This window comes from Mustela putorius, unplaced genomic scaffold, assembly GCF_011764305.1.
Source record: "Mustela putorius furo isolate JIRA1106 unplaced genomic scaffold, ASM1176430v1.1 tig00000275_pilon_pilon_pilon, whole genome shotgun sequence".
Classification (NCBI taxonomy): domain Eukaryota; kingdom Metazoa; phylum Chordata; class Mammalia; order Carnivora; family Mustelidae; genus Mustela; species Mustela putorius.
In genome coordinates this window covers 29,542,165-29,565,347 of record NW_025421341.1, presented here as the reverse complement: position 1 = coordinate 29,565,347, position 23,183 = coordinate 29,542,165, and the positions used below count along the sequence as shown (strand labels likewise).

The 23,183-nt window shown below is 41.8% G+C and overlaps 1 protein-coding gene across 1 annotated transcript in view; it reads left to right on the top strand.

The window, feature by feature from the left end:
* The window catches only part of IRS1 (insulin receptor substrate 1), a 58,575-nt gene that overhangs the window by 32,052 nt on the left and 3,340 nt on the right, over positions 1 to 23,183 (top strand). The gene's annotated exons all lie outside the window — the stretch shown is intronic.

Here is a 23,183-nt window from a genome sequence, read left to right as displayed (position 1 = left end):
CTGTCTTTCATCATTTGGCATGAACTACAGAGTTATGTATAGGGATTTTCGTTTTATTGGTGTTTGAAGTTCATTTACTGTAAAACATTGATACAGAAGCATTTTGAAGCCCTGATGACCAAGTGATGGGCCTAAAGATTGTCATTTGAAGTAGGACATGTTAATGCCCTGAGGCTCATTGTTGGTATTGATAATGAAGAGAATGGTAGCTTGGGTATAGTTTGAAATTTGATTCCAAAGTCGAAGTTTTTGTGAATGGAGGATTTATGTAGGGTCTTTTTTGATGGCATTTCAAGTTGATTTAGAATTATTAGGAGTATAATAATGAATAATTCCAGCTGGAGTAAAACTTACAGAAACCAAGACAAAAAGACCATAAAAATGTTGATACCTGGGCCATTAGAACTCAAATGCGCGATGATCTAATACTTTGGATTGCTGGTGCTAGAGAAGAAGAAAAACTGTTTCTCTTGCTGTTTTGCTTTTGGAAAGAACATGGCATCTTTTTAAAAATACCCTTGGAATTCAAGCTTGCTGGATTGCTCATTTCATTTTCACGTTGGCATTAAAGGGGGTAACCACTGGGATCTGAAATGTGGCATCTATGGCACTTTTTGTGGCTTTTGTTTGTAATATTTTTGTCAGAAATGTGGGTAGCAGCCTTTCAGGGAGCCTTAATACAGGACTCTCAGAATTTTGCATAATTTCAGGACTGAAGAAACCACACCATGGTATAAAAAGAAAAACCCCAAAAATGTAGTAATTTGAATAAAAAGGAACCCAAAATAGGATGGTATGGGAAATGTTTAGGGAATGATGAGTTAAAACTAACCAGAACCTCCAGTATAAGGCTGGTAGCTGTATTTCTTACGCCAGCCATTTTCCCTCCTCATGTTCAAGGGTATTGTCTCTTCTCCTTTTGTTTTTCCATTCAGAAAATTACTGTACATTCTTAACTATAAAAGCATTTAAGAGGCACCTGGGTGGCTCAGTGGGTTAAGCCTCTGCCTTTGGCTCAGCTCATGATCTCAGGGTCCTGGGATTGAGCCCTGCATCGGGCTCTCTGCTCAGTGTGGAGTCTGCTTTTCCCTCTCCCTCTGCCTGCCTGTCTGCCTACTTATGATCTCTATAAAATAAATGAATAAAGTTTTAAAAAAATAAATAAAAATAAAAGCATTTAAAAGAAGAGGGGCGCCTGGGTGCCTCAGTTGGCTAAGCGTCTGACTCTGATTTCTGCTCAGATCATGATCTCAAGGTCATGAGATCGAGCCCCCTGTCAGGCTCCACATTTAGTGAAGAGTCTGCTTGAAATTCTCCCTCTCCCTCTGTCCCTCCTCTCCCCCCTCCAATAAATAAATAAATCTTTAAAAAGTTAAAAAAGCATTTAAATGAAGATAATGACACAGAATGCTCTAAGTTAGTCTTACTGTCTTCTGGATGATCAAAATAGTATTATAATATTTTGTAAGAATAACAAATACATATTTATCCTTGATGGACTCCTTGTTAGCTGTTGGCTGATTTCCTTGCATTAGAAAGGTATTCATACTTGTAGGGTTGTTACTCTGAGCCAATCTGGATATTATGTATGGTCCCCTTTGTGTTTTTACTCCTGACTTACAGTAAAATATGTAATTCTACTTTACACTACATAAGGGATTGACAGACTAGAGCCTGTGGGCTAAAATCTGGGCTGTTGGTTGTTTTTTAGAATTTTATGGGGATAGAGCCACACTGTATCTTTATGTATTGTCTGGCTGCTTTCGAGCTGTAAGAGCAGAATGGAGTTGTTTCCATAGAGATTGTACGTAGAGATGGGAGGTGAAACTTATATTTTGATTGCTCTTTCGTTATTTTGTGCATTTCTGTGGGCTCATGGCATTTTAGACGGCTGTACCACAGGAGTCATGAGCTGTGTGTCTTTAATGTGACATCTCTTATGACTTCCCAGAGAATTCTGGACCATGATTCCAAGTCAGGACGCCACCTTCAAATGATGATAGTGCCTTTTTATAGTCACTAAGGGAAAGGTTTTTAAAAACGTAACTAAATGAATAAATCGTACCAAATTTGAATGTGTCGTTTCTGAAGAGTAACGATTGCTAGTTGTTGAAGGAAAGTGAACCTTCGGGAGACTTCTAGTTTGTATTTGGAGTGTTTCTGTAGGAACAAGGTCTGGCTAGATACAGGGCTACAGATCAACCTTCGTACTGATGAATCATCCTAGTCCTGTTTTATATGTTTCTCGGATAATCAGGATGAAGTGTCTGACTGGTGTGTGATCCAATACAGGGGTCTTTGCTAAAATTAATGAGAAATTTTAACTTTCCTATAGTTAATGATTCAACATAGTAGCACTGGGCAACCTCTGTTCATGACTATGCTTACTGCTCAGTCATAATTTCTAAATTGCACTCATGAAATAGTTATTCAAGATTCAAGAGTCATGGTTCCTAATTGAATTGGGTTAGACAGTGCTTTGTTGGGTAGATTCCTTGGATTTGGAGAATTTCAAGTTTATTGTAATACCTATAGATTCTTAGTTCGGTTCAAATGTTAGGAGCTGTACGATCCACAGTTTGGGTTCTTTATGAAAGTTCTTTGAAACCTCAGCCAGCCTGTATTCAGTATAACGTGTGATAAGAAGCAAAACTTTGTCACTGTGAACAGCAGTTGACTGGTGTGGCAGAGGTGGCTGCTAAGAATTAAGAAGGTATCAGGGATAAAATGGATAATTTCCAGCTTTTTTTGAGGCTTCGGTCTCAGTAACTGGTTTAGAATGGCTTAGTAGAACTCATAACCATCGGACTGTGTATGGTGCTATTCACAGGGCTGTTTTCACACAATCAGTGGTATAAATAGTGCCCCCTATAGTTGTCCATCCTAACCTCCTTACAACAAACACCAAATTAATACCAAAACACATTCCAAAGCTATTGTGTCGTTGTTTTAGTTAAATGACCTGGAGAGCTGGGTTTTATTGTCCTGCTTTGTTCATTAAAGCTGAGAGTTAAGGGGTGCCTGGGTGGCTCAGTCAAAGTTTGGACTCTTGGTTTTGGCAGGGGTCATGATCTCAGAGTCATGAGATGGGGTCCCAGGGCCTGACTCCCCGACTCAGCTTGCTTGAGTCTCTCCCTCTGCCCCTCCCCCCTCATTCACAGGCTCTCGCTCCAAAATAAATAAATAAATCTTTAAAAATAAAGAAGGTAAAACTGTGAGTTGAGAACTGGCATTGTGTGTAGGTTCACACTCCTGCTAGTTAGGTGGTGTAGCTTGCTGCAGAAGTCAGCTTGATTCTAAGTTTAACTTCACATCCTGAGCCAGCAGTGAAACCTAGAAGTATTGGTTTTCAGGGAAGCAGTGTGGAAAACTTCAGCAATTCCTGCCTGTCTAAATGCACATGCATGAGTCCACTACTCTGGGGAGCCCTGAGCTGCTGATCAAGGGCTCACAAGATGGGACTCAGCCCTCAGAAGCCTTTGCTCCCAAGGCTTCTAGTGAGGGTAGAGGACAGCACTTTGGGCTTCGGCTGGCTTCAAGGACAGCTGTTCAAGTTTTGTTCTTACAGTGTCTTTTCAACAAGGAATTATTGGGCGTCTGATAAAAGTGCAGAATTTGGGGCACCTGGGTGCCTCGTGGGTTGAGGCCTCTGCCTTCAGCTCAGGTCATGATCTCAGGGTCCTGGGATCAAGCCCTGCAACGGGGCTTTCTGCTTAGCAGGGAGCCTACTTCCTCCTCTCTCTCTGCCTGCTTATCTGCCTACTTGTGATCTCTGTCTGTCAAATAAATAAAAAAAAATCTTTTAAAAAAAAAAAGTGCAGAATTTACTTAATTTAAAAAAAATATTTATTTATTTATTTATTATTTATTTATTTGACAGAAAGAGTGAGCACAAGCAGGGGGATCAGCAGAGGGAGAGGGAGAAGCAGGCTCTCTGCTGAGCAGGGAGCTGGATGTGGGGCTCAATCCTAGGACTCTGAGATCATGACCAGAGCCGAAGGCAGATGCTTAACTGACTGAGCCACCCAGTTGCCCCAAAGTTGAGAATTTAATTAAAAAAAAAAAAAAAATCCTCATCTTTTTTTCTAGGTTGATTCAGAAGTGGGAAGAAGAGGGTGCTGGAGGGATTCACCATTTAGGCAGTGTCTGCAGGGCACATAAGTGGACTCCTTCATACGTGCCCAGATCTCGACCAGCTGTGTACTTGTTCATCTTTCACGGGGGTGAGGGTTTTCCTCTGACGTAGAGACATTCCAGATGGACCAGAGTGTAAATGCCAGGTTACATTTTTAGGGGCTTACTAATGGAGCCACAGCAGATTAAGAGGGAGGAAAAAAAAAAAAGTATGACTGCATATATTTGTAGGGAAGTGTGGACCGGATACCATTAGATTAGCTCTTTGTGAGACCCTCTTTTATTGACATTTTATAAACTCGCTGGGTATTTTCAGCTCTCTCCAAGGAATAGAAAGTTAGATTCTTAATGTCACCTTTTGTTGAAATAATATTTCAGGCGACCTTTTAGTAAAGCTGCTTATTGAATCTTGGTTTTAAAATTAATTGTTAATCTTGTCTTAGGGCAAAAAAACAATACAAGGGAAAAAAAACAAATTTAATTTGTGCAATTAGAAGACTTGTTTGAAGGGTGGGCTTCCTCTGTGAGTGACTTTTCTTTCTCATCCAAGCCTGTGGGCATGTTCTAACAGCACAAGGTCAAAGCATTTCAGTTGTATTTTCATGGTTTGGTTATTCAGGGCACTGGTGCCATATTTAGGTCTTATTGTCACTTTTGGTTCTTTTGTGTTTTCTCTAGTGTTAAGAAAGCCCCATGTTTTAAATTGTAATAAAAAAAATTGATTTTGTGTGTCTTTGCCGGATTTTTGAAAGAAGAAGTTGCTATGTTGCTTTTCATTCAGTTTTTAAATGCATTTGAAAACGTGTATCTGCTTTGATCATAATAGTCCTCTTCTGCTTACATAATCTCATTCAGCCTTAGTGAGGAAATACATTTTACTGCATATCAACATTTTACTGTATTATAGGAAGTGCTACAGAGTTTGGAATGTGACTTGCTTCAGCTGCTGTTGGTGGTTAATGGTTCAGGACATTCGCCAGCTGCCCTGGTTTGTGGCGATGTCAAAACCTTTGTAACTTAGGACTCAAGAGCCCAGTACTTAGTTGTCCCTTTATTAAATGCAGGTGCCATGTTTAGAAGTTCCTTTGCTCCAGACCTCCATAAAAGTTTTCTCTGCAGAAAATGTTTTGCTTTGTAGAAAGAACATTTTCCATTTACCAACATGGCATCATAAAAATACAGCAACTTTATCTCAGATTTATAAATAAGCATTTGGATTTAGCTTTCAAAACCACATGGATGCCTAATGACTATTACTTGCTAGTTGTGACATTTATTTGTGCTTTGAGCCCTGTGTAATATTTTTCCCCCTGAAACAGGCAATTTGGGGTATTAGGGCTTATTTTTTCATTATTCCCCATTGGGCCTCTCTGAGTCCTATTCTGGGCACAAACAGAAGTGAATGTATAATTGTAGAGCCTCTCTTATTCCACAGTTACTGGATAAAATAATTTCTAATGTGCATTGAGTGTCTTTGTTAGAGCAGTTTACAAAACCGTCTTCAAGACAATCCCCATATCTCTCATTAGTTTCATAAATTCCGCTTCCTTGGACACTTTAAGAACCTTGGATTGTGTCCTATCTGGCTAATTGTGGGGGTTGTTCTCATTTGCATCTGCTAATTTAAGGTCATCCCGTTCCTACCACCTTTTCCTTTTTACTCTCTATAAACATTATGCTCATTGTGTTTCATTTCCATATTTCTGGCAGTATATGATCTATACACATAGAGATATTTTAGAAAATATGTAAATCATCCCAGCCTTTTGGAAACCAAGAAAGGGATGAAAGTAATAGTCTGCTACATTGTAATTATTTCTCTATCACAGCAGAATTTAACCCCATATGGTAAAACTTCTATCCAAGTCTAAACTCAAACTTCCCATGTTTCCAGGATCCATAGTTGTATATTGAGGAAATATTTAGGCTAAAAGGGAATGTAACATTCTTTTTAATATTTTGAAAAAGTACATTTATGATTTTTTTTTTTCTTGTAATTTTAAAGTACTCATTGGGAATGCCTGGTGGCTCCCTTGACTAAGCATCTGCCTTCGGCTCAGGTCATGATCCCGGGATGAGTCCCACATTGGGCTCTTTGCTCAGCGGGGAGTCTGCTTCTCCTTCGGCTGCTCCACCGGCTTGTCCTGTCTTTCTCTTTGACAAATAAATAAATAAAAACCTTAAAAAAAAAAAAAAGAGTACTCATTGGGTGTTTTGATCATGGTGGCAGACTAACGGTAGAGCTGGTTTTCCTAGCAATGTAAACATTTTGCTTTTGTCTGTGCTTCTCAAGTATTATTTAAAATTATTTGTGTAGAAATAAACCATTTCATTTCTATGACATTCATTCACCAGTGTCATGAAGGTAAAAATAAAAGAGCTTTCATACATGAGCCATGAAAACTGAAGAGTTTTTTTTTTAAGAGTTTTTATTTATTTGAAAGAGAAAGAGAGAGAGAAGGAGCACATGATAGGGGGGAAGGTCCGAGGGAGAAGCAGAGTCCCTGCTGAGCAAGGAACCCCATGTAGGATTGGATCCTGGGACCCCAGGATCATGACCGGAGCCAAAGGCAGTCCCTTAACCAACGGAGCCACCCAGGTATCCCTGAAGAATGCTTTTCTGAATTCCAATTGAGTCTGAATAATTAGGGGATGAAGACTGCTGTCTCCACTCTTGATTCTCTCTTCCCACCCGCCCATAAATAAATAAATAAACAAATAAATAAATAAATTCATTTTCCTTCAAAATCTGAGTGACAATTCTTTTGACATATAAATTATATGCCAAATTATAAATTATCAGTGCATTAACATCTTATTAACCACAGTATGAAATAAAATCTGCATATTTTCTGATCCTAAGTTTGGGAAACACAGGGCTAAAGAAAATGTGAAGGCTCTGAAGTCTAGAGGGAGATATTTCCTAAAAGTCATTAACCACGGAACCTTCTTTCTCATGGGGCTCACGATTGAATGTGTTTGGTACTGCTGGCTTACTGCATGCCCAGAACTCGGTTTGCAGGAGTGCGTGGATTTGGGGCACCCATCTTCCTCCCTGATGGAAGCTTCTTACCTTGTATGTTGCAGTTTCCCCCCAATGTCAGTATGACTTGTCGTTGTCATGACCCATTCATGGGAGTACTTTATATAAATAGGCAAATATATTTATGCTTCTCATACACACCCTTCATCATTGAAAGCAAGTACACAGGCACTGAGACCTGTCTTTGGCTATAGAGATGGCTGCCTTCTCAGAAGCCTGTTAAGGGAAGGAGGAATCGTTATATATTACAGGAGGCAATTAGGGGCTTCCCTAGAATTCCATCCCAGTTGTGGTTTGGACCATTGCATTTGAATTCACACTGCTGTCGCAATGCATCGATAAGGAGGTAATTGATCAGTAAGTCATCAGATTTCTGAAACTATCTTTACTTGTATTCTAAAGGTGCAATATATTAGTTCTGTGTATTCATCCTCATAAACCTGCCAACGTGTGTTAACACTCAGAGCTTTGGTTGTCAGGACATTGACTTCTAGTCGTATGGTGAATGTTTTCAAACAGCCCCTAGTAACTTTTGGGCGACGGTTGGCTGACCTAAGAAGCGTACCCAGGATTGTTTCACCACCTTCAGTGAGCTCATTCATGCCAGATTGGAACATCAAAATTTTCTCAGTAAGATGAACTTGGTGATTCACCTTGGCTCATTCCTCAGACATGTGGGTATAGGATAAATGCTTTCTTAATGACCGTTCGGGACAGCCAGCTCTTTTATCTGCCTGAACTTATTGGCTCTCTTACCATTCATATTAGTTGGCGACACCTGATGGAAGTGAGCTTGTGTTGTAGTTTAAAAGGTATCTTAGAATGAAGTATCTCCTTTTCTGCGGACACCTGGTAGTACATGTGTGAGGTCTGTAGATGGACGTTGTGTTTTGAAGACTTTCTTCCAATTGCTGATGTCTTGAAAACGTAACAGAATGTTAGAGATCTGACTCCTCCCTGCTCCGTGTCCACCTCCGTGTGTTGCGATGGGGAGATCATGATTTTCGGGTTAGCTTTTTGTGGCATTCGTGCTTCACACTCGATGGCAGAGATTTAAAAACTGGCTGCTGCAATGGAGCCACCCGGTTTTCTAAGCCCGGGTAGCAGTAATGAGGCTGATGGGTATTTACGGTGGCACTCATTGACAGGGAGAAGCTATTAAGGGAAAGTTTAAAAAAAAAAAAAAAAAAAAGGTGGGGGGGGGGAGGGGAGGCAAGGGGTGAAGGGACAGAGTGTGTCTAATAATGGCGTCCCCTGTCCCCCACACTTGGTGCCCCCCAAGTTCAACATGCAGAGCTTTCGGACTGCTTTGATTTGTTAAACCACTCTGCCGTGGGGAACACACACTCGGCCTAGGTGCTGTTTTAAAGGTTACATATATGTTTTAGAGTTTTCTGTAAACAGAGATAATTAACACAATTACAGCTCTCCGCTTGAGCCGTGTAGATCAGTTGCTGCCAGCTAGAATAAGGACACTGAAGCTCTGTTTATGTGTAAACCGTATAATGTCTTCAAGCTAACGTCATTGTTTTCCTCTGCTCGAGTACAGTGTGTTTTGATCGACATAGGGAATATTTTTAAAAAGTGGATGTCCAAGTATGTAAACAGTTGGAGAGGGAGATGCAGCTGTTTACGATTTACTTTTCAGTCTTCTGTTCTTTGGGGGCTGCTAATGTCAAAGGACTTTTCTTTACATATTATATAGTGTATGGCTTATGACGATATGTATGCTCTTTCTGGTTTTATTTTGGTTTTCTAAATAAAGGACGGAAAGCCTGAATAAAAAGTAGTTGGATAAAAATATCCCCCCACATACGGGAGCCTGCACTGGGAGCCCTGGGCCAGAAGAGCCTACAGTCTTGAGAGGGGACGGGGTTCCTATTTTATGGGGCCCATAAATGTCAGGCCTTGCGCTTTACCTTTCCGCTCTGTTTGTGTGTGTTTGTCAGAATTTATTAGTCACACCCAGTTGCTTGCGTCTACCACTGTCTAGACTCTTCAAGAAATGAGCGATTTCATGTTTAGTGTTTTTACGGGAGGGTCCGTAACAAGGGATAAAAGCGTACTTCTATGATGGCAATCTCTTTGGCAGACTGTTTTCCGGAAGCAGAGCTCTTTCTGATACCCAGGTGCCTGCTGTGCGAAATGGTGTTTTAGTTGATTCCATGTAGATTTATCCGAGTGGCATTTTGCTATGTAATTTCTCATTACCTTCTGTAAACAAGGGAGCTTACCCCCATTTCCTGTTACAAAAATAATTCTGTCTATTCCCGGTGGACTGTGTTTAGATGACAGGCTTGCCATACTTCCCCCCATGCTTTTTCTAGCATTGTCTGTAAATCTGTGGTCACGAGCATGGATTCTGAAACCTGGTGGCCCTGTTTACTTAGCTTCAAGATCTTGAGGAATTTACTCTCCTTTCCAAACCTCAGTTTCTCAGTTTTAAAACAGGAATAATAGTGCAACCTCAGGATGGTCATGAGGATTAGATGGAATAATGAGCATTCAAACTCCTAACATAGGGGCTGACATGGAACAAACGTTGGGTGTGTTGCTGATGGGGACTCTGTGTGTGTGTGTGTGTGTGTGTGTGTGTGTGAGAGAGATATGTTACGTACGTATCACACCCTCTCCCCAGGAGTGGTTTTACTCAAATATTCAGGGAGGGAGGAGGATACAAGTAAAATTTGAAAACAACTATAATCAATATAAAATTAGCTTTATTTTCTAAGTCCTGTTTAATTTGTAGTATTAAAAAATAGATTGAAATTTAAAAAAAATACTTATCAAAAGGGGGACAATACTTTTAAGAGGTTAACAAATGCCTACTTACTGTTAAATGTAGGGGAAACCACAAAAACTTAAGAGCCATTTTTCTTTACCTAAAATCACTTTTTTAAAAAAAATTTTATTTATTTATTTGAGAGAGAGGAGGGGAGAGACACAGGGGGAGGGGTAGAGAATCTCAAGCAGACTCCGTGCTGAGTGTGGAGCCCAATGCAGGGCTTGATCTCATGACCCTGAGATCATGACCTGAGATGAAACCAAGAGTTGGACGATTAACTGACTGGGCGCCCCTAAAATTCCTCTTATTCAAGTCATATGTGCCTTAGAATATGTGCATATGTGCATCTGGTTTTCTTATATATACCTTAATATCTATAAACATTTATTGAGTGCCAATTATGTATGAAACACAGTGATAAATCAGGTACAACTGGAGATCACAAGCGTCAAGAACAATTTGGCAAACGATGTTAATCAAACAAGTTTATTCCACAGTTAGAAAAATTAAATTTCGTGGCATATGGAGAATATAGTATGATTGTGCCATGCCTAGATACAATTTTACCTTTCAGCTAATGAAGTATAAACATTCAGGTTATAAATGTTTGGGGTGCTGAGGTACTTGGGTGGCTCAGTCAGTTGAGCATCTGACTCTTGATTTCTGCTCAGATCATGATCTCAGGGTCATGAGATCGAGCCCCCTGTTGGGCTCTGAGCTCAGCATAGTGTCTGCTTGTCCCTCTCCCTCTGCTTCTTCCCCCGCTTGCACACACATCCTCACAACGACCCAGTGCCCAGCTAGGTGGGCACTTTTATCGCCGTTTTACCAGGAACAGCAGCTCAGTGATGTTGATCAAATGTCTGAGTGCTGGGGGGTTCTAGGGTCTTAACCCCCATCAGGTAGCTGGAAGGATAAGTGACTTGCGGGCAGTTCCCCTTCCTGCTGTATCTGGTAACCCTTGATGAAATGTATTTTCCTTCTAACCCCACTTGCTTAGGAAATTAACTCATGTGAATTGCATAGCATGTGAATTGCGCTCCCCAGCCCTGGTTTTAGAATTAGTTCTTGGGGTGTATGTCTGGCCACCCCTTGTTCCTTTCATTTCCTAAAGCCATTAGAAACCTCTCCTTGCCTCCCTGGGGCTTGTCTTCCAGACCAGTAAAGCTGCAACTCCTGGTCAGAGCAGCGGGTCAGGCCCAGTGAATGAAATTGCCTTCAAATAATGAAGAGCTTGGCACTGCTGTGAAGCTTCATTGAGGTGAAAATGGAACCTTGTAGTAGTAACTAACTTGCTAATAAGTTGGACGGAAGGGCATGCTCGTGATCCGAGGCGGTTTCCCTTCTTCTCTTTTGCTGCTGTCTGTTAGTGTGAATGGAAGTTACTGGTACCCACAGACCATCCTTCCGTGCTCAGGATACCCACATTTTGATACCTTGGAGTCATGATGGCTTTGCCGCTTCCCCAGATGCAGAATGTCCTGCTTCTGGATCTTGCTCTGCACGCATCCTAGGGTCCTGGGGATGAGATCCGTGTACGTAGAGTCAGCCTTTCTCTACAGAAACATTAGGGAGGATAGATTAATGCTTGGTGGAAAAACGGGAGCATATTTTGATATCAGTACTTTCGATGCTTCCAAGTTGAAGGTGTTGCAGATTGCAGTAAGCATTTAATTGTTTATGTTGATTCTACTCCTGTTTTCGAGAGGAGATCTGCGTTGGCAGTCTGGTGGCTTTTTCTACCTGTTGGTCCCCTCAAATAATAAAGACAGGGAGTTAAGAACTAACCTCCTGTTTGTGCCTTGAGGTTTATTTGGTAAAAGACAGCTGGAAGGCAGGGTGTCTGTATTCCTTTGGGTCGTGGTAAATGCTTGTTTATTTTGGTTCTAGCATCTGTGAGCTAACACACATGGCCCTGCTCACTTCCTCTTGACTGGGACCTCCAGACATCAAAGTAATCTGCATCAGTGTTTTAAAGAGATAGAAATGTAGTGGATCACAGTTTACAGCCCTCTTTTCCAGTCCAACTGTCTTCAGTCTCCCGCAACCTGAACAGTAAGCAGGTGGAAACCCATCAGTGTGGAGGCTGTTGTTGTCTTCTCTCTTCCCAGTATCTTCTTTGCAGTTACCCCCATCCCTTCTGTGTTTTTCAAGGAGCCCTGACATGGAGGTTTCTCATTCTTGTCTAGTTAATTCTTTTAGAACTTTTATGCCTGGAAATTTTTCTTTGTGTTTCAGTTCAAAACTGCTGCTGTAATTTAAGCTCATTTACCCTACTGAGGTGGAGAATAGATGACTTACCATATAGTCTTCTTAAAGTCCCCAGTTAAGCCCTCTTCCTATTCTTTTACTGAAATTAAATAGTATGTTTCCCCTTTTCTTCAAGGTTCTTTCCTCCTTTGCTGCTCAGAATGTGGTCCCCAGACCAGCAGCATTGGGGTCACCTGGCAGCAGGTTGAACTTGGGCCCTCCCACAAACCACATGAATCAGAATCTGCATTTTAACAAAACCCCCGAGAGATCCTAAGCACATTAAAGTTCGAGAAGGACTATTCTGTTTTATTGCTTCATAATTTAGTAATTCCCTATGTACTTTTCTCTAGTATACCTGAAGAGTGGAGACCAAAGCTGGATATGGTATTGTAAATACGTGGAAATACCTATGTTTATCTATATCTCAAATCCCTATTAATTTGATACCTATGCTATTATAACAATTTTGGACCAAATTGATGTGTATTCTTCATTTACAATAAATTAGTAGTTTTCAGAGACTTTTTGGGGTCTTTTCTGCTATAGGTTTGCCCTTTTATCTAATGAAAGTCCCCATTGTATAGTTGAATGACTTGGCTGCTACGAATCTTGCTTTGCATCCTTATTGGGTATCACCTTGTTTTTCCTCTGCGGGGGATCATTTCTTTTTGGGGAGGCTCTTTCCTTCTCTGAATAGTTGGGCTATAAAGATTTTAATGACTCTTGGTTAGAAAGAGGACTATTGGGGTGAGGAGACCCCCAATCTTTCCTCAGTGCTACTCTTCACCAGTGTCATGGGCAACATGATTCTCTTAACCATAACCATATGATCAAGGAAGTCCCCCTAATACCAGATGTAGGACTACTTTGATTGTTCTGTTTATATTAATCTACAAACCCTTTCTACCATGACTCGGTCACGTAGTGGACGTCACCTGTTGAAATGGGAATGGAGCATCTAAAGGAAAAGTTAGTATGATTGCCACCCAGTTGCATATTTTCATTAGTCCTTATACTACCCTTCCCATCAGCTTATTGACTTCTGTCGAATGGATCTCAAGTCACCTTCCTTTAATTCCCTCTAGCTGTGCATTAAAGGAGGAACTCAGCAAGGATCTGGCTGCTCTTCATCCTTGCAATTCTGTTTGGAAGACTCTGGGATGGTCTTTTTTTCTACTCGAAACTCTGTGGGGAGGATCCAGCAGAAATGATGTGTGTGAAGTCAGTGGCTGTGTTGAGAGGCTCTGTTCGGTGCTGCTGATGGTTGGGAATGAGGAGAGCTCAGGGTGGAAGGGCAGGAAGGAAGAGAGGCATCTCCTAAGAATGAGATTTGACGTGGACACTTACGTAGTCACGCTCTTCCTTATACTGTTCAGGAAGGAAAGTAACTAAAGGAAGAGACAGACCACTGCCCATTTGTGACATGGTTTTGTGGGAAAAACGTAAGGCAGTTTTTGAACAGAATTAAGCAAAGTGCACCATAAGGATGTTAATTAAATGTTAATTATAGCCTGTCTGCTGTTGGGTAGTAATGGTGGAATTGTGTGGTTGGATTTTACTCTGAAGGCATTCTGTCAGCTAAGGTGTGGAAAGAATAGAAGCTATTGTTTTCCTTATGAACTTTCCTTAAGAAGCTATTGTTTTCCTTCTGTGGCTTTATTTCAGGAGTATTTGTTCTTATTACCGTTACCTCGGGTGCCATTTGAAAAAGCTTCATACTTAACCACTTGGAACTTAACTTGTTTTTTCTGTCCATCGTCCGATTTTTAGAATTTTGAACCCTCAGACTCTTCATTGATGACGGTCTCTGTGCCCTGCCCCTCACCCAGCTATTTTTCTAGTTTAAGTTTTAATTTTTTTTTAATTTTTTTTTTAAAGATTTTATTTATTTATTTGACAGAGAGAGATCATCGTAGACAGAGAGGCAGGCAGAGAGAGAGAGAGAGGGAAGCAGGCTCCCTGCTGAGCAGGGAGCTCGATGCGGGACTCGATCCCAGGACCCTGAGATCATGACCTGAGCCGAAGGTAGCGGCTTAACCCACTGAGCCACCCAGGTGCCCTCTAGTTTAAGTTTTAGGGAAAACAGACCCGAAAAGTATCCTTCTGGAAAGACATCTTTTTTTTTTTTTTTCAAGATTTTATTTATTTATTTGGCAGACAGAGCACAAGTAGGCAAAGAGGCAGGCAGAGAGAGAGAAGGGGAAGCAGGCTCCCCGCTGAGCAGAGAGCCCGACTCGGGGCTTGATCCCAGGACCCTGGGATCATGACCTGAGCTGAAGGCAGAGGCTTTAACCCACTGAGCCACCTGGGTGCCCCTCAAAAGACATCTTATACTTAGAAACAGCAACTGAAATTTCTATCTTGAACTTTGACTTTTTTTTTTTTTTTAAATAAATCATCTTCCCAGGTGAGTATTTCATAAAGTGAAAAAAATCTCTAGGCAATAGTATTCTGACTTAGGAGTCATCTCTTAGAGAGCAAAGTTAGTGGGTTTATTTTAAAAAGTTGACTAATTCTGGAATAGAGGGGACCTAGTTCTTAACTTCCATTTACTCCCAGATATTTGAGGACATTGAGCATGACTAATAGTCACAAAACTCACTGAGTTTTACAAATGATCGGGAGGACTAGATATTTTCTCCATTTCACTAAATGGTGGAGGCAAAGCGAGGTCAAGTGACTTGTCCAAGACCATCCACAAAGTACTGGCTCGGTGGGATGAGATACAAACTTGGGAGTAATCAAGGGCATCTCCCCGGAGGGTCCATCTCCCACGGTCAGTGTAGATGGAGCAGCTTCACACCCGTGAGTCTTCCCCAGACGCTGTTGCTTTGGCCTCCGCCATGCTTGGTAGTCTCCCTGCTTTAGACATTGCGTTTGTGTTGTGTCTAGACATCCCTGTTTCCCTGTGGAGGAGGGACAAAGGGAAACATGGGCCTGGACTGGTTAATCGGATCGGCTGTCTTCTGGTCGAAAAGGAAGGAAGTGGGATGCAGGAGAAGAAAATTTCCAGCAGCGACAAATGGGGAAAGGCCAGGAACATGGAGTGTAGCCATTGGGATTCTGAGGTGTGGCCATCATAAATAAAGGAAGGTCTTGGAACAGGAACACCTACCTCTTGCCTCACTCTCATGCACAGAACTGATGTGGACCCTAGAGACAGTCAGCAAACATATTTGGTGGCTTTGGCAACAGCCCCGGAGCGTGGTTTCTCAGCCTCAGCACTACTGACATTTGGGGCCAGATCGTTCTTTGTTGCAGGAGGCCATCCTGAGCGTCGTGGGAGGTTTAGGCGTATTCCCGGCCTCCACCCACTAGATGCCAACAGCTTCTCTCCCACCTCATCCCAACCCCAGTTGTGACAACCGGAAATGTTTCCAAGCATTGCCAAATATCTCTTGCAGGGAGAAATTACTCCCGCCCACCCAAATTGAGACCTCGAGATTTAGTGAAATGCTTGGAGGCTAGAAGGTCTCCACAGAGAAAAGTGTTTTAGCCCCACGGGTGTGTTTCAGCTGAAATCCAGATGGCTCCTGCCTGGCACACCAGAGGGCCTGGGGATCACCTTCACAGACCCCCTCTACCACCCCTGGAACTGTGATCCCCTTAGGGTCACTGATAAATATTCTCTTTTGTTGTTAAGATGTACTTATCTATCAGAGAGAGAGAGGACATGCTAGTGGAGGTGTGGGGAAAGGAAGAAGCAGAAAGGGGGAACAAGCAGGCGGTGCTGAGCATAGAGCCTGGTACAGGGCTCGATCCCATGACCCTGAGATCATGACCTGAGCCGAAATCAAGAGTAGGACGTTCAGCCGCCTGAACTGCTCAGGCGCCCCTGAGAAATAGCCTTCATAAGAATCCCTAACTTAAGAGTCGCCACCACCTCTTAATGAAGAATTTGGTCCAGCTATTCTCAGGAGGCTTCTAGTTCATGGACAGAACGCCGTCCTGGGGAACTTCTCAACAGACACCATTCTCCAAATGAAAACGTGAAAGGCTGAGATAATGGGGAACAGAGAGAGGAACAAGAGCAACGTGGAAGTGGCACTTGAAGGATGAAAGCAAAGGACCATGAACTCGAGGGTCAGTGGGTGAGAGGTCAGCTGCTCCTTGTCAACTGGAAGAATTTTGCCTCTTTCACCTGGACAATAGAGAAGTGTTTGCAGTCGCTTGGAAATCTGCACCATTGTCTGCTTCAAAGACCTTAGAGATGCAAGCAGTGTATACATTATTCGTTATTTCAGATTATCTTTCCGGTGTCCGCCGCCCACCCCAGCTGCCCATCCATTAGCCGTGTACATCTGGCAGCAATTCCAGTTTTTCTCCAAGTTCGTCAGGCCGCGTTGACTGGCTGTGTCACTCCTGTTCAGCTTTGTCAGATGCAAGACTGGGGACAAGAATTCGGAAACAAAAGCTACCCATTTCCTCCCCCAACAATTAGAAACATGCTCCTTTGGAACCTGGAAATAGTGCATAAGAATCTCACTGAACATCCATTTAAGCCTATTCATGAGAATTCTTTGTGAATCCTTTCATGGAGCATTATACGTCTTTCATTAGCCGACTTAGAAGGGATTGGGGGGGCGCTTCAGGCTTCTAATTTCTTCTGAGAAAGCAAGAGAAGTAGGCTTTCAGCAGTGTTTCTGTGGATAGCATTAATTTAAGATCTACTCAAAGATATGCTAATGCTATCTGTCCTAATATTTAACCCCTGCTGTTCCCTGTGTAGGTAGACGGGTCTTTGTCTAAAATCCTATCCCAGGGTCTTATTTTTAGCCTCACCTCTACTACTTTTACCTTTTATCTTTGTTGTGGCGCTCCCCCCAGCCCCCTGCCACCTCCTCTCTCAGCAAATGTTGTCTCCCTTCCCAAAGCACATCCTGATCCTGGCTTTGGCCTCAGCCCTTGGCTGGCATCTGGCCAATGGATTCATTCATTCTTGCTTGCTTCTTCCACCAGCACATTTCTGGTTAATGTGTGTTTTCAGGTATCAGGAGGAAATTGGAAATCCAGGGTATCTAGTTCTTAATAAGAATGCTTCAAATAAGAGCTAATGTTTGAGGGCTCATTGTGTGTGAGGCACAGCAATGAGAACTTTCCATGTATCAACTCATTTAACCTCAAGAGAGAACCCTATGAAATGGGTACTGTTACCCCCATGTTACAAATGAAAACGTTGGGATGGAAGAGAGTTAGTAGTAACCTGCTCAAAATCATAGAGAGAAGAATGAACAGAGATGTAAATTGTCTTAATCTCCTTTTAAATTTTAACTTGAGAATAAGTTTTCAGTCAAAATTGGTCAGGCTTTGAAAAGCATAACTGCCTTGTGGCAGGACCCTCCTTACCAACTTTACCTCTCAAAGTAAACTTTTTTGGATTAAATTTCCTAAATTACATTTTAGGATTCAGAATCCCATACAGGATACTCCTCACTCAGGGAGTGGTAACTCAAGGTTGCATTACTTTATTGCAAGCCGTGTTACGCCTTCTCATAAACATAACCCAGTTCCATGGAGGTCCCACCTGTGGTCTTCTGTAGCCTCGTATGGATGGGGTAGTTTCGCGTATCCTCCTTCACGTTGACTTTTAAGACTTGCTTTCATAGCCCAGAAATCTTTATGACTTTGCACTTTTTTAACAAGAATTCTTAAGGTAGAGGAAGTCACAATAGTGCATGAATACAATTGAAATATGCTGCCCTATACTTCTATATTGATGACCAGTTTTGATTGATTTCAGACAGTTTTCATTCATCCTTTAGACCCCAGAAATAGCAACAGCTCAGTTTACTTTGAAGAATCTAGATTAAATTCTTCCCCCACGAATGCCCTTAGTGTTCTCAAGGCAAGAAGGAAGACAAAAGATAAAACTTTTTTCTTTGTGATTTATGCTGATGGCCTCCAGGAGATGTTAACTAGATGTGTGCAGAGGGGAAAGTCTTCTGTTGAGCTTGGTCTTATTGGGAACAGTTGAGAATGGCCCTGGCCTCCCTGAGGCCCGTTTAATGACCAGAATACCTCCAGAAGATCAGGGCCACACAGCTGAGGTACCTCGTGGTTCCTTTTTAAAGATGCTTGTTCAGTGCAGTACATTTTTCTTGCATTACCAAGTTCTTCCATAAAGTCAACCACAACCCATATTATCGGGGACTCCGGCTGAAACTTGTGGTGAGTAGGAAGTAGATTAAACACAGGTTTTCCCTTTTCTCTGGCTGCCAAAAGTGATGTCAGTGGTGTTAATGATCCTTACCTCAGCCCGCTGCAGACGGGGGGCCGTCTGTGTGAGCGTAATTCTGTGCTCTGCTTCTTAGGCTCTTACGGAAAAGCTGCTGATGGTTGATAAGAAACAATTGGGTAGTCAGACAATTACTCAAATGTAAAATCAGGCACTTGGTTTCTTGAAGCAATTTCTGATAGGACTCTGGGGAGACAGCAAAGAATGCAAAATCTATTTAGTGTTGAACAGAAAAATTAAAGGCAGTAGGACCGACCTGAGCCCGCTTGTTCCCTTTTGCCTAATTACAGAAACGGTATCGCAACACTTTTTTACTATCTCTATGCCACATTGTAAACTAAGTTGTGATTTTAATTTAAGCCTCCTGGTTTGTATTAAAGCCAGACCAATAAACCTATACCTTGTATTTCTGACCATTAAAAAAAAAAAATACAAAACAATAAGCTGATGTGAAATTACAATATCAACTATAAACCTCAGAATTGGAATTTAATTCCTAGGAGAGAGAATATGGGGCAAAAATAGGTCTCATGAAATGAGAAGAAAGACTGACTTTCATGACTTGCTTTCTCAAGTAGGCAAGAAGGCATCATATTACTTTCATGTTTTCAAGCAACAGGTTTATTTTGGTTGAGCTCGATTAAAAGTAAAGCTTCCTGTTCCACATTATGTGGTCTGACTTGTGATGGGGAGGGATTGTTTCTTTGAGTTCCTCTGACTGTCATGTATGTGGGGATGCATTCTAATTTCAGTAGAAGAGAGACTGCAGACTTTTTGAGTTCCGTAGCAGAGGGGATAGGGGGAGGGCTCTTATGGTGTTGACCCCACTGGCCTTATCTTTTGCTTTATCAGCACACTCCCTATTAATAAAAAGAATAGGAAATAACTAAAGTGAATATTCTAAAGCTTTAACGATTTCGGAATGCTTTTTCTTATTTTCTTAATACATTATTGACAGAATACTGTTTTTTGGTTTTTTTTTTTTAAGCTTTTATGTTTGAGTACTCTCCACACCCAACATGGGGCTCCGACTTAGGACCCCAAGGTCAGGAGTCACACGCTCCACCGGCTGAGCCAGTCAGGCGCCCCGGCAGAATATTTTTAACTGTTGCCAACCATAAGTTGTTGTTGTTGTTTTCATCTGTCTTCTCCATAAATCTCTAACCTTCTGGACAAGTTTCCTGCCCCAGCTCCTGCCCTTTGTTGCTGAGGGCAGGAGAGGTCCGTGGTGCTGGCGAGATTCACAGCTGGGGCGTGCAGGCTGGACGGGCAGCTCCCTGGTCAGCCCCTCTCTTCTCTTCTTTTCATAATACATGTGCCTTCCTTTGCTGGTGAGCTCCCGAAGCCATCAGCCCTGCCAGGACAACTTTCACTGGGACACAGGGGGAAATGGAGTGAGGTGGCCTCTCATATGTTGGCAGCTCTCTCTGAATGTTCCTCCCTGGCAGCCGCTGGAAGGCCCGGCCAGCAACCTTGTTATCTGCACCAGCTCTTACCCATGTGACTCACACCAGGCAAAAGTGCTCTTTAAGCAGCTCCGTGAGAGCACTGGCCTGGCTGGTCACTTACCCTTTTGCCTTTTAAGACCATGAAACTGGGTCTTGCCAGCTCTGATCTGTCTGGCCTCTTGGAAAAGATGTTGGCTTAGCTTGTTAACATAGAGTAGCAAGCATCTTGTGGTCTTACCTCTAACTTTAAATTCATTAGTTCAATCCTGGGACTGCTGGGTGGCTCAATCTGCGAGCATATGCTTTCAACTCAAGTCATGATTCCAAGGTCCTGGAATTGAGTCCCACACTGGGCTCCTGCTCACTGGGGAGACTGCTTCTCTCTCTGCCTGCTGTTCCCCCTGCTTTTGCTCTCTCTCGCTCAGCTCGCTCTGTTTCTGACAAACAGACATAAAACCTTTAAAAAGTTCTCCAGTTCAATCCTGCCTTGATTTTTCTTTTCTCTTTTTCTTTTTCTCCCCCCTTCTTTTCTTTCCTTCCTTCCTTCTTTCCTTCCTCGCTCCCCACTTAGGTCTGTCCTTTGCCCAAGTCTCCCCTTGCCCTGACATCTCCCAGGTATATCTTCAAAAGAGCAGAGAAATTCTCCCTGTGTCTGGAACTTGAAGCTAGGTGTGAGCGTTGGTTAACTTGGTTAGCTTTTTTACTTAGGTGATTCCCATAGCTAACAAGACTGAGATCCTCCCTAAATGCTACCGTCCAACCCCTGGTGGTAGAACCAAATTCTAAGCCAGGAGATTTCTTTAATAAGCATTTCACAGCCCATCCAATGAGTCAGTGGTCTTCTTTACCCATCAGAGATTGAGTAGTGTAAGTGTTAAAATGCAGGGCACATATACACTCCCAGAACTATGAATTTAGTTAATACTGATTTTTAAAAAATTTTATTGGCCTGTTAACCAGAATCGGGTATGCTTAAAAACAGAATACTTGGCAGTGTTTTATAAGGTGCCTTATTAATTTATGTAAGCATTCTAGAAGGCTTGATCTTCTCTAAGTGAGTGGTAGGATGAATTATGGCATCAGCATCAGTGAGGTGGCTGAAGAAACGAATTGCGGTCACAGTAGTGCTGTGCAGTTGTGTCAAGTAAGAAATCAACAGGTTTGGGAAGACAAGATAAAGAGAAAGGTCACAGGCGCCATATTCAGAATCCTAGTAGGTACAGAGCCATACACCATGCTGTTTCTCTCTTTATTCCCAGGCGAAAGGAACTGTTTTCTTTTCTCAGAGGAATCCTCCCCTCCTGTCCTGAATACTTTGCCTGTGCCATTCCCTTAAAGACTTGAGCTTTTGGACATTAAAACCAGGAAGCCAGAGGCTTTTTCTACATCAAACTGCCATACTCCTCCCCATATACAGTGAATTGGGAGGAGGAGAAAGGAATAGAATACCAGCAAGGTTTAAAAGTTGGTTGATATTTCAAATATCTTCTCATCACAGATTTTTTAAGAAAGGGGAAGATCTAAATATGATGGAAACATTATTTTCCTGTCCTATTGAAACATTTTTGACATTGAATGTAGAATTCTAAAAGTTCAAGTCCTTTAAGCAAAGGGCGGCTTTAGAACCACAGTTGAATCATGGCTTTCCCTGGCTGGCGAGAATTTGAGAAATGTTTATTCCTTCTTTACATTTTCCTGTGGTGTATACATTTTCTAGATTAAAGTGAAGAATTTTTTTTTTTAAGTCACAGCTGTTTATTTTAAGTGAAAAAGAAATGTGCCGTTTTGACACATTTAAGTGGAAGAATTCATTCATACAAATTTTTCTAGTTGAATCTGCAATATAAGATTTCAAACCTTGATCTCCATTGCAGAAAAGTCATTACAATAGTTACTTTTTCTTAGGCATAGTTGGGTGAGGAAGAGTTGCTTTGTGGCTACATTTTGCTGTATGAGGGTAGCCAAACAACTTAAGAATATTTTAGTCCTGCTTTCTTAGTGGAAGTAGAAACTGCTAGTAATGCTTTAACCAGATATTTATAACTGTGTTGCCCTTGACTCAAATTGGCAGGAAGTTTCGAGGCATTTGAATACAAGATAAAACTTTTAGTCAATGGGTTGGACCAAAAATTCATTGTTGAAAGGGTGGGGATCTTTCACTATACACATATCATAACCTTTTGCTGTTTTTAGGTGCTTTACAGTGAAGCCTCATCGGTAGGCTGAGTTGGGAGGAGGGCAGAAAAGCCTTATCTGTTTTTCAGCTCTCGTAGGCATAGTTCAAGTGGGTCAAGTCCGGAAGATGTAAATTCCTACCGGATGCAATAATGCAGTAATCCATAGGTCTCAAGTAGCATTGCTCAAGTGTTGACTTATTTGATAATGCTTTAAAAATTACATTTTTCATTACCGGCAACAGGATTAGGTGGGTTTTGTGTTACAAGAAGACACGGGGAAGGGGACAGGAGATGCTGATGTGGTGATGAAATTTTGTCAAAATGTAATTTCCTGCTACTAAGTCTCATGACAGGTGGGTCGTCTTTCTGGGTTCAGAAGTTATTCCCCAGGGAGGTAACCCGAGAGGATGGATCACAGGAACACCACCATTTGATATTTGCCTAGCTCTTCTCCAAGGAAATGTTTCGCTTTTTTGTTTCCACTTCGTGCATGTTACAGATGAATTTTTGCATTTGTAAAACATGGTTGCAATATTTGCCTCTCCTGGTTGTTGAGTCAGTCTGGGTTGTAAATAAAAAGGGACTCTAAGGTACCTCTACCCAGGTCTTCCTTTTCAGTGCTTGGGATAGTCCTTATTACTGCCTTTTTAGTTGTCACTCAACAGATGTTTCTTTCTTTCTTTTTTCTTTTTTTTTTTTTTTTTTTTTTACAGATGTTTCTTAAGTTGAATGACTGTGGGAGGCTAGTATGGGAATTGGTTTTTGAAAAACCTATCTCCAAAATGTATGATATGCATGTGGGCCTTTCTTCAAGTGTGGTTATGGCCTTCTTAACTGCTGTTGTACAGAGGTGGGGATAAAGGCAAATGAACTTTAACCCCATGAACATTACACTAAAGTATGTCTGTAAAGTCCTCAGAGTTCATTTCCAACAAAAGTCACCAGAGCTGTTGTGAGCAGCTATGTTTTGGGAACTTTAGTTTTAGGGTTCTTTGGCTTCAGATAGTATGTCACTGGGAATCAGTACCCAGCTTAATCGGCCCCTTTATTCACATTTGGCTCTCAGAGCTTTTTGGCCATTTCCACAGATCAAATGTGCCCTCAAAGG